This window comes from Mustela lutreola, chromosome 2 (assembly GCF_030435805.1).
Source record: "Mustela lutreola isolate mMusLut2 chromosome 2, mMusLut2.pri, whole genome shotgun sequence".
NCBI classification, from domain to species: Eukaryota; Metazoa; Chordata; class Mammalia; order Carnivora; family Mustelidae; genus Mustela; species Mustela lutreola.
This window is the reverse complement of record NC_081291.1, coordinates 184,217,000-184,233,345: the sequence shown is the minus strand read 5'-3', so window position 1 is coordinate 184,233,345 and position 16,346 is coordinate 184,217,000. Positions and strand designations below refer to the sequence as shown.

At 33.3% G+C, this 16,346-nt stretch overlaps 1 protein-coding gene across 5 annotated transcripts in view; it reads left to right on the top strand.

Annotated features, from left to right (window-relative positions):
• Positions 1–16,346, top strand: part of CSNKA2IP (casein kinase 2 subunit alpha' interacting protein) — a 121,666-nt gene that overhangs the window by 82,113 nt on the left and 23,207 nt on the right. For 4 of the 5 annotated variants that reach the window (XM_059164423.1, XM_059164422.1, XM_059164421.1 and 1 more), the window contains one exon: positions 2,344–2,474. The gene's annotated coding sequence lies outside the window, so the exon portion shown is untranslated. Of the gene's footprint in view, positions 1–1,638; positions 1,695–2,343; positions 2,475–16,346 lie in introns of all 5 variants that reach the window. The other variant, XM_059164419.1, reaches the window with a different exon arrangement.

Sequence of the window (16,346 nt, the reverse complement as noted above, 5' to 3'; positions counted from 1 at the left end):
GTATATTTGTTAGTTATCATAAATGTAATAAATGTTGCCCTAGTGGGTAGAGTTAAAACAACTCTCTAAGTGTCTATGTCAAAAGTACTAGTATGTGTGGAAGTACTAGGAAGAATGAACATGCCATAGTATTGCTACTTAATATGGGTCCAGGGACAACAGCATCAACAGTAACTGAGGGCTAGATGAAAATGCAGATCCTCAGACCCTTCTCCAGACTTTGTGGACCAGATTTTGCACTGTAACAAGATCTCAAAGTCATTCTTAGTTTATTATACACTAGTCCATATAGGTAAAGAGGGATAGATGGTGGATTTATTGGAAATAGTATAGTATAAAACCACATCGGAAATCAGACAAAAAGTTCTGAAGGCTGCATATACCACCAAGGAGCTATATTACATTTGGCAAAGAACATAATCAAATGAGACTTAGCAGCCTCATCTCTAAAACAAAATGATTAGATTAGATGTTCCTAGCTTGTTTCCATTTTCTTATCTGCATTTATTTTTCTAGATTAGCTGGTACATGATTGTCTAACAACAATAAGTTGTTGTTATAAGTTCCCTCCTTATCTATGGGGAAATACATTTCAAGACGCCCAATAGATACCTCAAACCACAGATAGTACCAAGCCCTATATATGGTATGGTTTTTCCTATATATGCATACCTGTGATAAAATTTAATTATAGCTTAGGTACAGTAAGAATTAACAATAATAATAAAATAGCACGATTATAAGAATATGCTACAGTAAAAGTTACATAAATGGGGCGCCTGAGTGGCTTAGTGGGTTAGGCTGCTGCCTTTGGCTCAGGTCGTGATCTCAGGGTCCTGGGATCGAGTCCCGCGTCGGGCTCTCTGCTCAGCAGGGAGCCTGTTTCCTCCTCTCTCTCTCTCTCTCTGCCTGCCTCTCTACCTACTTGTGATCTCTCTCTGTCAAATAAATAAATAAAAAATCTTAAAAAAAAAGTTACATAAATGTGGTATCTCTCTCAAAATGTTTTATTGTGTTGTACTCACCCTTCTTTTAGTGAGGATGTGATATGATAAATGCCTACTCAATGAAATGGGTTGAGGTGAATGATGTTAAGATAGGCATTGTGACATAACATTAGGTTATTGACCTGGCCATGTGTCAGAAGGAGGATCATCTGCTCCTAGACTGGTTGACCAAAGGTAACTGTGGAAAGCAAAATGCGGTGAGGGGGGACTTCTGTATATTTGTATGCATTTAAGCAATCTATAAAATAATTAGCTCTTCTGTAGTTTTAAGTGTGGTACTCTCTACTTCCATTTGGGTGAGAATATCTGTTAGAGGTTTGCAAATATAGGGCCTGTATTTTAGATTTGGGGTTCCATTCATAACAGTTCTTTTAACAGTCTCCAGTATGTTCTTTATTTGCATCTTTTTTTCCATGGGCCAGTGGTTGATAACCAGCACTAGAGCTCTGTCCAAATATAGTCATCACCTAGAAAGTTTGAAGCACGAGCTTCAGCACTTAGCTTATCCTCATGTCTCTTAGCTTCTGTATATTTCTACAATGAGCCTGGGGAGTGAGACAGGGAGATGGGCCTCTAAGCTCCATCTTTAGACGTGGGTCTTCATTTTGATGTTATTTACTTTCTTAAGCAGGCAGTGCCCTGCAGAACGTTTGAAGAAGCCAATAGAAAGTCCCTGGGAAACGCCAGGTGAGGGTTCCTTTTTCTATTTTACTGGCTCTTCCCTTTCCTGCTATTATTTCCTGCTATACTTTTTATTACTGTAACTTGGCCTACACTAACTTTAATCTTGGGCAGATAACTAATTTGCAAACCTAAAAATTATCTGATATTCATTGTCGCTAAATAGCTGGCAGGCTCTCCCTTTTTTTTTTTTTTTTTTTAAGATTTTATTTGATGGAGAGAGAGACAGCGAGAGATAGCACACAAGCAGGGGGAGTAGGAGAGGGAGAAGCAGGCTTCTTGCTGAGCAGGGGGCCTAATGCGGGGCCTGATGGAGGGCCCTGATGCAGGCCGATCCCAGGACTCTGGGATCATGACCTGAGCCAAAGGAAGATGCTTAACAACTGAGTTACCCAGGCACCCCTATAGCTGGTTCTCTGAACAAGATAGTGTTTCTTTCCCTTTTGGTTTCAGATGGGAGAGCTGGGCTAAAGCTTGTAACGTTATAGTAGGTCTTTATGGAAGGTTTTTAAATTCACCAATCTCTTTAGATAGCTCAACATTCTTCTAATTAAGCCTCTAAAAACTCCTTCCTTCCTTCCTAGGTGCATTTTCTAAAAAATTTTTATACCACAGGTGGCAGTTTGACATCTTGATATTCTATTTTATATGCCAGACTAATTTTGCAGTGAAGAATTAGAAGAACTCCTTCCTGCTCAGCACTGAACCTTCTAACTAGAGCTAACTATTCCTGTAAGAGAAGTTCAAGAGGATATTGTACGTCCCAACAAGAAAGGGCTGCGATACGTATGTATACATATATATCTCTCCTATAACAAGATAGTGCACCTAAAAATTAAGTAAAAAAAAAAAAAAAAAAAAGGATTTTGCAGAAGAGTCACATTCAATAGAAGGGCTAAAATATCTATTAATTATCAAGAAGAGAAATGAATAAATTTGAGAAAATATACCAGCATAAAGAGGAGGGACAAAGACATCGAAAAGGTAGGAATATAGAGGCTCCAATATTAGACTAGTAAGAATTTCAGAAGGACAGAATAAAGCCATTGAGGAGACTAAATATAAGAGAATTTTCCAATTTTTAGAAGAGCCAATCTAATGGAAAGGAGCAACCCAAGAAACAAAACAGCAGTGACTTGAGGGAAATAACCTCACATACATAAAATCATACTCACCCTCCCCCCACACACATACCTTAGCCATATAATAGTGATGTTTCACACTTCCAAGCGTTCAGTGAAAATCCAAAAGCTTCCAGAAAAAGAAGAGCTTTAATTCTAAACAGAGCAATGACTTTATTTAGAAGTCTATTTAGAATTTCAGTAATACTGAATAGTAGGAGATAATAAAGCTAGGACTTCAAATTTTAGAAAAAATTATTTAAAGAGGCACTCTACCAAAATAATTTGAGAAAAATAAGTGATTGGGCTAAAGGAATTAGTAGAAGTTATTCAAGAATATAATACATAAAATTCCAAGATAATAGCAAATGCAACAAACTTTTAATGAATCGTTCCAACTCCTAATATGAAGTCTGAAGTTTTTGAATAAAGTTAGGAAACTCTACACAAATTTTAGGAATAGGCCCCAGAAATGCTTGATGAATTGTAGACATGTGTTTTCTACTAATAAGAAAAATGAAAATCAGTTGGTATTCTGGGAAAGATAAAGTACTAAAAAATGTTCCTGAAGTGAAACAAATAAGTACGTAGCATGCTATTAGAAAAATAAAGCAATTATGTATTGATTAGATGATTCAGGAGGGACAATACGTACTATAATTCATATAAAATATCTTTAAAGTTTTAATAGATAAGGTTTCTATTCATTTCTCTATAATGTGCTGGTGACTCTTCCTCTAAAAGTATGCTGTTTTGATAAGGCACTTTAATTATAATACAACACTTATCTTACAGTTTCTCTAAAATTTTTGTGTTTTTATTAAAAATAGTTTATTTTTTATACAATTAAGATGTCTAATTTTTTATGGATTACTTTCTCTTATTTTTACTAAAAAATAATGCTATGGTCATTTACAAAACATATGCCTTAAAAAAATCACACACTAGTGACCCCAACCATTTAATATTTTCTCAATTTTCAAATTCAGAAGATGGCTTTAGGAAAGGATTTTTATTACCAAGAAAAATATTTATCTAAGGTTTAGTAATTTGTCTAATTTCATCTGTCAGTTGATTTCTGTTTAACTCAAATTAATTAAATTACATATATAATACCTATAGGAGGGAAGAGAAAATATGAAACCTATCTATTATCTCTCTGAAATTTAATATATAAAGAATAAAAATGTTAAAATATGTGCAAACTCATTTGGGACAAAAATCAATAAAGTAAAAAAATAAACTGTCTTGAATCTTATCAATAAAAGGTAATGATTTAATTTTTAATTAAATTTAATTTTTTCTTTGTACTACAGCATAACCTGTAAGAAAGGAAAACTGATTTCTCCAAGCTGAAGTTAGGGTAGGTAAAGATGGAGATAACATTAGCTGGAGGAAAACAGTCCTAACTTGCCAGGTTTCTACCAAACATCTTCTCTTAATTATTCTCTTCTTTGAAAAAAGAACAGTCAGGGTTACTGTGGAAAAAAAGAGTTATAAGACAAAAACAGGTGATAGGTGATGGCTCTCTCCTCAAAGCTGCTTTTTACAGTTCCTTCAAGGCACAGACTCAGGGAGAGGAGCCCTCTCACAAGCTTGGGTCTGACAGGGCACAGAAATTTAAAGATTCAAAACTATGACAATCACTCTGAATACAGATATTAGGTCATGGAATTAGGGGAAAACCAAAACCTGCTAAGATATTTATGAATTTTTATATTGTCAAAGAAACCCCAAAGCTGACTGATGATCGTCTCAAAAGTTCAATCTTTAAGGTGAATTCAGTGTCCCTAAACTCCACCTAAGAGGAAAAGGACTGTCAGAGTTCTTGAGTCCCCATCTTAAGTGTCACTGTAGCAGATATCAGGGTCCATGGAGGTTAATGGGAAGGAGGGATCTCTTCAGAAAGCAGAATTCCAAGTAAGTTCTGTTGTTTGCCTGTAGTATCCATCCTACCTCACTTCCCACTTCTTTTTTTTTTTTTTTTTAAGATTTTATTTATTTATCAGAGAGAGGGGGAGAGAGAGCGAGCAGAGAGGCAGACAGAATGGCAGGCAGAGGCAGAGGGAGAAGCAGGCTCCCCGCCGAGCAAGGAGCCCGATGTGGGACTCCATCCCAGGACGCTGGGATCATGACCTGAGCCGAAGGCAGCTGCTCAACCAACTGAGCCACCCAGGCGTCCCCACTTCCCACTTCTTAATGAATACTGTTAAATAACCCCAATATTGGCGAGGTATCCATCCCTCCTTTCTCTGGCTAAGTGTCCCAACCTATTATTTTTCAACTCCAGGGGTTCCAAATTGAATATTTAAGTCTATTTTAGTAATCCCAGCTTTCTGGCCAGCAGTTCATTTAGTAATGGACAAGTGATTTGATTCTGGCTGATGAGATGAGAGATGAAGTTCACTGATATGCTTTTGGAAGAATGTAACAATTCTCAAGAAAGAGACAGAAGAGAAAAAGGTTGCCTTGACTATCTCTGAATATCTTCTTGTGTGCCCAGATGAGATGCTAAGAATATGAAACATAAAATTATTTAGCAACTAAAATGAGGATAAGCCAATACAGGGAGAATGAGTCAATTCATAAGTTTATAGAGAAGTAGATGTTACCCCCACTCAGAATCCATTACCCCTCTGGATTTAATGCTCTATGAAATATTCTTTCATTTGTTAACCAGAAAAGTTGGATTTTCTGTTGCTTGCAGCTTTAAAAAATATCCTGAGGACTGTCAAAGCACATGCAGTACTGCATAGACACAGTTGAAATTTCTTTATCATGTGGCAAGGGTTCATAGTAACTTATTGTGGATATTCTCTTACCCAAAGCACTAAGTGAAAAAAATCTGGTTCTTAAAAATTGTAGGTCTGAATCAGCAGAATACCTCAAAACTTGTAGCTGATAGAAGAATTTTTGAGGTAAATTTTATTACGCATGTGATATATACATCAAAGAGAGGGTGAAAGAGAAGGAGGGAGAAGCAGATAGAAGAAAAAAGAAGGAAATGACAGAGAAAAGAAAAAAGACAATGGTGTTTACTGCACAATGGTTCTTATAATCTGAATCACTTTACCCCAATGAGCAAGGTGGAAACATTATATTTAAACCTTGTAAACACTTTATCACTTTGCATAATATGCATTACTAGATGCCAAATATCTTCTGAATTTTAAGTGGTAACATTTAAAAGAATGAAAGGTTAATCGGTTATTCTGCACTGAAATGCTGGATTAAATGAAATTTAAAAAGTCAAGATCATTAAGGGAGATTCCAAAATAGAGAGGTCGAGTGACATACCAGCAGGATAACTTTAGGATTCAGAGAAGCTGATATGAATTGAAAAAGGGTATAAATGACCTTTTTTTTTTTTTCCTTAAAAAACATCTTTTGATCCAAAAAGCACTTCTGGCCACATTTCATAGTCAAACTGATGGTTGAGTTATATCATGTTAACAAAATGGCTTTTTCATTAAACATAATCCTCTCATGAAATTTAAACAAAAACTAAATTTAATTATAAAATACAAAAATGTACAAACTTTTAAAAAGAAAGAAATACTACATAAGTTCACAATTAAAATAATTAAAACAACATTGGCCTGTTTGAAGCTGATGAACTCTATCTCCTGCAAATGCTATCTGATCATTCAGGAAGAAGGAAAATCCTCGTATGGTCCTGACAACCCATGAATTTTGAGGTGTCAGTTTGCTGGGTAGTTACCTATTGCACTGCAGCAACAAGAAAACAAACAAACTAGAGTTCTTGGTGTACCATCAGTATTTAAAATTTGGGAGCAAATCTGTTTGTAATTGTGTCTGTTTCTAGAATTTTTAATACAAAAGCATGAGTAACACTGTCTTCCAGTCAAAATTCTTAGTGTTTATGATCAGGAAAAAACTCTAGATTGTAATGAAGTCCAATGTGCTTAAATGTAAAACTTTAGTCCTTATTTATTTGAAATCTACTGTTCGGTTTAATAAATGTAATAATTAGAGTAAAAAATGATTGGTGCCTTTTTATTATCAGGCCATAAATATTCTCTTTCAAAATTGTAAGTAAATGCCAAGTTTAGTTTTTTCATACTAGTTTAATTTTCCATTTTTCTATTTGGTGTCTAAGTAATATAATGTTAATGGCAGCACAGTCTCTGCCTGCTATCTGTCTATCTCTTCCAAGATTACAGCCCGCTTTGAGGGACCTAAGAATTTATCTCATTGGAGGACCATTAACAGAGAACAAATTGAAATCCCATTAATGATCTTGCTCAATTAATGGCAGATGTTTCAGAATTCATGGCATACTGCCCTCAGTTAAATAGAAGCTACTATATTTCAAGTTCAACTGGAGTTTAGCAGGAACTAGAAAATTGTGCAATACCTTCATGATTATGGGCCAAGAAGGAATTCTTCAATCATAATATTATTATAAAACTGTTCTTAAACACCTTTAATCTTATTCATATTGTATACAGACTTTATATTATATTAGCAAAATTATAAATTTTCAGTTTCTTCTAAGTCAAAATAATTTCCTGATACCAGAAATCCTGAAGTGTTTTAAGAATCTTAACATAAAAACAAAATCAAGTTCAATTATTATTATAAAGAATTGATTTATTATTTATCTTAGATGAGTGTTAAAAATGGGTTACCACCATTATTTGCTTCTTTAATAATGTTTTTAAAAAACATTTAACAGTTATTAAGTCCTTACTGTTTTCTAGGTCCTGAGCTAAATATGTTGACTTTCACTTATCGTTATAACATTGACTTCCCTATTAATCTTCTTAGATTACAAAGGTGAAATCTAGAAAGGAATTTGTAAAGAATAAGAAAAGTATTCAAAACACTCAGTGAGGAGCGCATGGGTGGCTCAGTGAGTTAAGCTTCTGCCTTTGGGTCAGGTCATGATCCCTGTGTCCTGGGATTGGGTCCCCACAGTGGGCTCTCTGCTCAGCGGGGAGCCTGCTTCCCTTTCTTTTTCTCTGCCTGCCTCTCTGCCTACTTGTGATCTCTGTCTGTCAAATAAATGGATAAAATCTTTAAAAAAAACCAAAAAACAAAAACAAAAAAACCCACAAAAAACACTCAGTGAATGGCAGAGCCTATTTCAAACCCAGATCTAACTAATTTCTGTATTCATGTTCTTATTGATTCTGGCATAGCATTTCTCTCTCTACTTCACAGCTAGAGTTTCAGCAATTGTCTAGAATAATTTCTACTGTAAATCTATAAACTTACCAGATTCTCTCAAAGATGTATTTATTGTCAATTTCTCTGAAACTTTTACCAGCTTCTCCCAGCTACTAGTTTACATAAAATGATGTCCATACATCCACATTCCTTTGTATTGCCCCAGACTCCCATCTCACAACTCCCATAACCCTCATTTCTTCCTCCACCTGCCTCAAATCATTTCATTATTCTCTAAGCGGTGTTTGTGCTTTCCCTCTTGCTCTGACTTCCTCTCCAGTGTTCTGGCCTTTGAAATTGTGCCCCTTTCAAGGCCTTGTACAAATATGGCATCTATCCCATGGAATCTTTTCTAATAGCCACCCTCTCTATCCTCTTCCAGTTTCTAAGAATTTTACATGTCCCACTTTTCTTTGACTTTCTTTCCACCGAAACCACTATTACTGTGTATCTGTTGAGTAACATGATGTTTTACCAATAAACTGAATACAGACACTTTGGAACTGTGCCCCTGTGTTTCTACACTGATTTATTATTTTTTAAAATTTATTTTGAGGTCTATAGAATAAACTTAGAGTTCAAAAATAATTTGGTAGCACACATTGTTCTGTAATAGTTCTTATATTTTTTACAGGTTGATTTAAGTACTTTTACAAAGCAGAGTTAGCACTACCAATAATTGCATGTGCACCAGGATCTAGTGCTTAAAAAATTTTAGTTTAGGGTGAGATGAGAAACTTTAAAAACTAAAGACTGACCTCTAGTTTACATTAAGTTGAGTGGCCTAATGATTTGTTTTCCAAACTGGGACAGTTTGGAGAGATAACAGGGTAACTATGATTTAGGGTAGTGTTGGGAAGTCCTGGTTTCATTAACTAGCTAGATGATCTTAAGAAGTCATTTAGTCTCCTTGAGTTCAGTTTCCTCATCCATAGATGACACGTTTGGAGTAAACAGTTGAGACTTCTTCTATCTCTAAAATTTGTGAAAGGTATAAAATACGTTTTATGCCATAAAATGTATAGCAGTATTGCAAATTTAGTATATTGTTAATAGTTTACCACATTTTGGATTTCAAATTCAGGGAAATGGGAATGCAGGAAATGTAGTGACAAAGAGCCCTTTCAGTAAAATGATAAAATTTGGAAAACTATTAGTTAGAGTAAGGATCAGATACTTTTCAGATAAGCTCGAAGAGTTGTGGTGATAAAAATGGAATAGTTAGTAACACAAAATAGATTAATACAGCTACTAAACATAATCTTCAGGTTTCAAAAAGGAGTTGTGTGGGAGAGGCTTTTGAAAAGTCTAGAACTCTGGCAGATAAGACATGGGAACTGCTCTGGGAATATGTGTATGGCAGTGGGCATAAGGAAGGTGTATACATCTGTTTGGGAAAGGGTAAACTGCATTAAATATTTTAGATCTTTCTGGATAATGGACTTCAAGCATTCTAGTAAAATATATTCTAAAAATGTGTTTGATCCAATTTAAATATTAGCATTTGATTTAATTTTGAATTTTTGTTGTTGTTGCTTTATGTACAAACTAAAAATCCGCTCTAAGGTGACTTTAGAGATGTGTGGTCTGTTTTTAATACCATATACTCTAATGTCTAGAAGTTGCCTGCTATTCTGAAGTCACCTAGAGATTATCTCAGCATCTTTATGTAACATTTTTATATAGTCATCCTGTTACCTCATCTCAAATGCCAGGAAATAGCCTGACCAGATGCTGATAAAAGTATTACATTCTGTTTTAATGCCACTATTTGAATTTCAAAAAAGAGGAAATGATCCTTAATTGTAGATTCAGTTGTTATTTGCAGGTGCAAAAGGGAACTTTGGCTGCCTCATTTAATAACTTGTTCCAAGAGTTCAAAGGTGAATTAAGAGGATAGTACAATTTAATATATGCCCAGTTTAACTAGGTGTTGCCTAGAGAAGTTTATGAGTCCGTTAGGGAAGAGCAGTATGTTATATTACCAAAAGGAACTTCTGTTAACTAATCACACAGTATCAGAAAGGTGTAAACCCGTTTTTCTTTCGGAAGATATCCCTGCTTAATTTTTTTATCTATTGCTGAGAAACTGATTAAAGTTTGTTGTTATTGATAGTTTGGGTTTGTAAGACTTAGATGTGTCTGAAACTTGCCTAATTTACATTTCCACTTAAATAATTTAACTTCTGCAGAGTGATATATTTTATTACTGTGGGAAAAACAATAAGGAAACTTGGGGATTAAATGGAATTTATTTCTTGGTTTCCTACATTAACTGATTTGGGGGTTATTTCTTCCTTCATCTGTCATACCAGAAAAAATAAACAATTAAAAATTTTCATGGTGCATTTCCATGATTGATTATAAGCTGGGTTAAATCCTTATATAGTAGGAGTGTTTTCTTGTCAATTCTTTAGTTTCAATAATATGATATTTTGTTGAACATTCCTATACATTTTAAAAGTCTGATATAAATTAGAATATAATCTTTTAGATGGAGAAACACAATTTTACTCCCTAATTAAATAGAATTGTCTTATACTTAGTGAAGTTATCATGTTACATCTAGATAAAATAGCTTTGATTTAGATGTAGGTTCTTCTTTTTCTGTGTTGTGAACTGATTATCTGTATGTGGACTTTATATTTTCATCCAAATGTATGCTTCAGGTACACCAATCAGAATGAAATGCTAGTATGCAACTATGTTTTTACCTAGGAATTTTCTACAACCAGAGTTTAGCTTCTTGTTTATCATCTTTATAAAATATAGTGATGTCAGTTTTAAAAAGACCATCTTAAAAGTAGGAACAAGGCTTAGTAGGCAAACCCTTTTTTTTTAAAAATAATTTGTGAGGTTTTAAAAAATTATATAGTTTTTGGGAAAATTTAAAAATTAAATAGCTAGACAGAAAAATGAACACCAGAATTGGAAGGTCGAAACCCATATATCTCTTATACACTTGCCATGCTAGATTAAGATATACATATCTCCTATTTATAGGAGATACACATTATGTGCATGCATGCGCATGTGCATACAGACACACTCAGATCCTGTTAATTTGCATTTGGCTTCTGAGATCTTTTGAGTATTCACACACACATACAGTGCTTTATTTCCTTATAATTATATAACTAATGGAAACAACATGGGTTCCCATAGGCAAGAACACCCAAATGCAAATCAACTGTAATAGCTTATAGGAGTTATTTACATAACTATATAATGAAGCAGTGGGAATTATTTTATAATAATAAAAATGACAAGTTATTAATCATATATACTTCACGAGACATTTTATATGAGATAATCACTACTATTTTCTTTATTTTACAGAGGAGAAAACTAAGACTTAGAGAATTTAGATAATTTATCCAAGATTATAGAGCTAGAAAACAACACGGTTGCAACTATAATTTTGGTATACTTGACCTAGACTTAAAAAAAAAATCATTGAAATATAGTTGACATACAATATTATGTTAGTTTCAGGGGTACATCATACTGATTCTGCAATCTATATATTAACTCAGTGCTCACCATAATAAATATACTCACCATTTAAGACCATGTATTATTACAGTATCATTGACTACATTCCCTATGCTGTACTTTTCACTCCTGTGACAATTTCTTTTATAATTGAAAGTTTGTACCTCTTAATCCCCTTCATCTCTTTTGTCCATCCCCCTGGCTACCTTCCTTGTGGCAACCACTAATTTATTCTCTGTATTTAAGTCTATTTGTTTTCCATTTGTTTGTTTTGTTTTTAGACCCCACATATTAGTGAAATCATATGGTGTGTGTTTGTGACAACATGGATGCATCTAGTATTATATTGAGTGACCGTGATTTTTTTAAATTGTCTTATCAAAAATATAAAAATTGTTTTAACCCTGTTACATAATCTTTTTCCTGATTACTGTGAGTTCTTTAAAAGTCTTATTATATTTCTTCATACACAGAAATCTGGGTACAATCAATAATCATATATTATGATTAGTTAATTAAGAATTGAGATTTTTTTTGCTGCAATTTTTTTTATAATATAAACAAACTTATAGTCTAATCTAATTGCTTTCATAAGCAATCCTTCAACTTGGTATGAAAAGATAAAGAAATACGTAAAAATTTGCTTTTTAAAAAATACGCTAAAATACTAATTGCACACTTAAATCCATCCTAAAGAAGTTGTAAAAATAATGAGTGATTTTTAAAATTTAATAATTTTTAGTGCTTTTTGTTTCTCATATACATTCAATACTGTGGCTAGTTATAGGAGTTAAAAATATTCTATTCAGTGCAAGAGGATTTGTAAACATACTGTTTATATTAAATGTCTGCTGTTTGGCACTGTTGTTCAATATAAACATCTGGATTTTACCTCAAATGCTTAAAATTGTTGACATAGCAATTTTTGATAGTATTATAAGTGAGGAAGCATATAAAAACAATGAGTTTGATGGGAAATAGAAGAAGGGTTTAGAAAGAGGAGTTAGGAAAAATGAGTGCAAATTGAGAAAAGAGGTGCATAGATGTGGGTCAGAGGAAAAGGTCAAGAAGATGAAGAGAAAAGTCTTGGAAGGTATGTACAGAATGACTGAAAACAGATGCTGGCAGCAGTCAAGGGAGAGGCAGAGAGAGGAGACCATGATTCTGAAGGTTATTTATCTTTTAAAGATAGAGAAACAGAAATCAAATGCCTCTATATGCAGAGAGAAAGACAGAAAGTATATTTTTTTACCCACCTTTGAAGAGAACAATCATAAGGTCAACTCTAGTGTGTGATGCGCAGGGCCAGGGCACTATTCTTCACAAAAAGGGAGTTAATATGGTCTGAAAAGGGTTGTTGTAGAGTAGTAAAAGAGTTAATGCATATATCAAGAACTGAGCAAACGCAGTCTGTTATTAATTTCACCATAATCATTTAGATATTACTTCATTTGCCACTCTCCAGTTTTCTATGAATAGAAATATTTGGGAAATAAAGGAATAGAAAAATAGTAAAGGAGTAGTGGAATCATCTTGACCTGAGATATTTGTGATATCAAAGGTCTAAATAGAAATTATCATATTTCTGTTTATACTTTCAGGATAATGTTTTAGGAAAAATATATAACAAAAATTGTTTTGTAGTGTCACAGTGATTTCAAGAGAAAATATTGCAGCATCAATTCTTCCTATAGGAAGAATTTTAAAATTTGTATATTTTATTTTATTTTTTAAGATTTTATTTATTTATTTGACAGACAGTGATCACACTTAGGCAGAGAGGCAGGCAGAGAGAGAGAGAGAGAAGGAAGCAGGCTCCTTGCTAAGCAGAGAGCCCGATGTGTGGCTTGATCCCAGGACCCTGGGATCATGACCTGAGCTGAAGGCAGAGGCTTGAAACCACTGAGCCACCCAGGTGCCCCCAAATTTGTATATTTTAAAACAAGATATTAACTTAGTAAATAAGTGAATGAAAAGTTGATTTATATTTGTTTATAATGAGTTTGTTTTCCTCTGGGATTATTTGAAGAAATACTGAAAAAAGAGCAGCACTGGAACTCAGACAAGAATATTTTAATCATAAAATCAAGGGCATAAAAGAATTAGATTCATTTTTAAATGGAGAACATTTTTTTAAAGATTTTTATTTATTTATTTATTTATTTATTTGAGAGAGAGAGCCAGAGAGAGAGAGAACATGAAAGAAGTTAGCAGGAGAGCAGACTCCCTGAGCAGGGAGCCCAATGTGGGGCTCCATCCCGGGACTCCAGGATCATGACCTGAGCCAAAGGCAGTCGCTTAACCAACTGAGCCACCCAGACATCCTAAATGGAGAAACTTTTTAAAAATGATCTAAACTAGTGAATATTTAGGTGAAGACATTAATAGTAGTTTATTTCAAAAAGTTCTATAAGCTTATTTTCCAATAAGGAAAAGGTTATACAGTGCTTATATGCAGTAAATTACAGAGTATTAAATGTTACCTGTCATCATGACTATATTTTGATATGTTGTCATGATGAGAAAACTAATCTCTCGAATTTAGGAAAGATTAAATTGCTAGTTATTTGCCAAATATGATATTTTAAAATATCCTATTTCATTCTTATCTTAAAATGGTTAGCATTAAGGTATTGTCAAATATATGAAGATATAGAAATGTTATGTATATGCATTAACTAGTTTAATGCATTTGAAACAAAATCTGCATTACTGAAATCTAATCACTTTAGATTCATACAGCAAGGGTGTTCTATTAAGTGAAAAACACAAATCAAGCAATATGAAGGCAATGTATAACCTACCAAATTTTCCATTGGGGGCTATGTCCTTGATTTTATAAGGAAAATATCTTGAATTAGACATGCAATGTAATCAACAGGTCTCTTAATGTGTCGTGGTTTTCCATAAAGTCCTTCTCTTTGTTTGCACAGCTGCTTTCTAAGAGACCTATATATCACATTTCCCTTATGATATTGTCACTGCTGTTTTAAACCTCGTGACCATTTCCAGGAAGAAAGTTGCGTGCATAAATGTTTGATTTTATGAAAACTTGACCCATTGTTTCATTATCATTGATATCATTTGAATTTTTTGTATAGGCAAGATGTTTGGATTGTCTAATATAATATTAAACTGTGGCTACATTAAAAAAGAAATGTTTATGTAAATTTTAGCCCACAGAATATAGTGTCTTCCAACATGTAGTCCCATTAAATCATTTTGTTAGAAATATTATGTTATAGGGCAGTTGATTTACAGATGATTTATTGGCTTTGAAGAGATATCTCAAATCCTCGATCTCAAAGGCTATATTGGTTTTAAAAATAAAATTGATAGTTCAATAATGCCATGAACTTAATACCAAATTACACAATTGATTTTTTAAAACAGATACCCTTCTAATAAAACATACTGATGTCAATAAACTTTGTATTAGCAACAAGTAGCCAATTAGCAAGACGCTGTTCTACTTGGTTCCTGCTAGAGAGTTAATAGTCTGAATATTCATGTTTATCTTAACGGTCTCACTTTTCATTTGATTGTTTCCCCTGCTCATCAGTCACCCCCAGGATAAGAGGTATATTTTTTAGAACTACATACAGGACCCCTCTTCATCTGCTTCCATCCTCATATTTCCAGGAGTGCCGCAGTGAATTTCTCACTGTCCCTGTATGTTTTAAGTTCTTTCATAATTTTGTGCCTTTTCATAAGATGACCTTCCCTTGATTATCAATGGTGAAATGATTTTTCAAAAATCCAATTCATATGTCTCTTCTTCTTTGAAGCCTTACTGGACTTCTCATCTGATAGAGAAGTCCACGCATCTCTTAAGAACATGATTATGAAAGTGTAAAACATTCTTGATTTGGCAACACACAAACACACAAATACACATGCTTCTGTTACTTGAAAATAACATGGAAAGAACCTCAAAACCTTTAAATTGTGCTTTTATGTTAAACAACTTGATGATCTTCATAATTAATTTGATATCATAAGGCATCCCTATTTACTTTAGTGTTCAACATCTTGTGGATTTGTTGTACACACTAACTTTGTTGGAATTTCTGTTTATGTTCTCACACATGTCACGAGTAAAAACTTTTATATAAATCTTGAATGAAATTATCATATTGGGTGGATCAAAGACAATATAAATTTTTTATAGCAGACAGTGTAAGAGAAATATTTGCAGTATTTGTGATAAAAGTAGACATTATAATACATAATACATTATACATATAAATATACTAATTATAAATTGTTATAATATACAATAAAAATATATAAAGAACCCTTATACTCAATAACACAAAGATGAATACACTGAATCATGGGTAAATAAAGGGACCATGGACTTAACAACAAAATAATATAGTCAAAATTTAGCTGATATTTAAAATATGGATATTAAAACAAGTGGCCATGGAACAAAGGCCAGCAAATAGAAAAATATCTTATATGTTCTGGAGCCAGAGTTTATGAAATAGCTAAATGTCACTTATCTATTACTGATGGGAATGTATTTTTATTTATTTTTACAAATTTCCTGGGGGAATATTTAGCAAAATATTTTAAAGTCTGAAAATACAAAATTTTATCCTAAACTACTAGTTCTAGAAAATAGTCTAAAAGCAGAGATGTAAAAAAATATTGGTTAAGATAATGATCTTCAAAGCCTCACTTTTAAATAATGGAAATACAATGATACTTATGGACATGAATTAAGATTGTATTTGAGAAAAATCTTTAAAGACATGAAAATATTTATTATTTCACTAACCAAAAAAGAAAATGATAAGCACCTCATATTTGTATAAAAATGCTGGTATATAGAAACACTGGA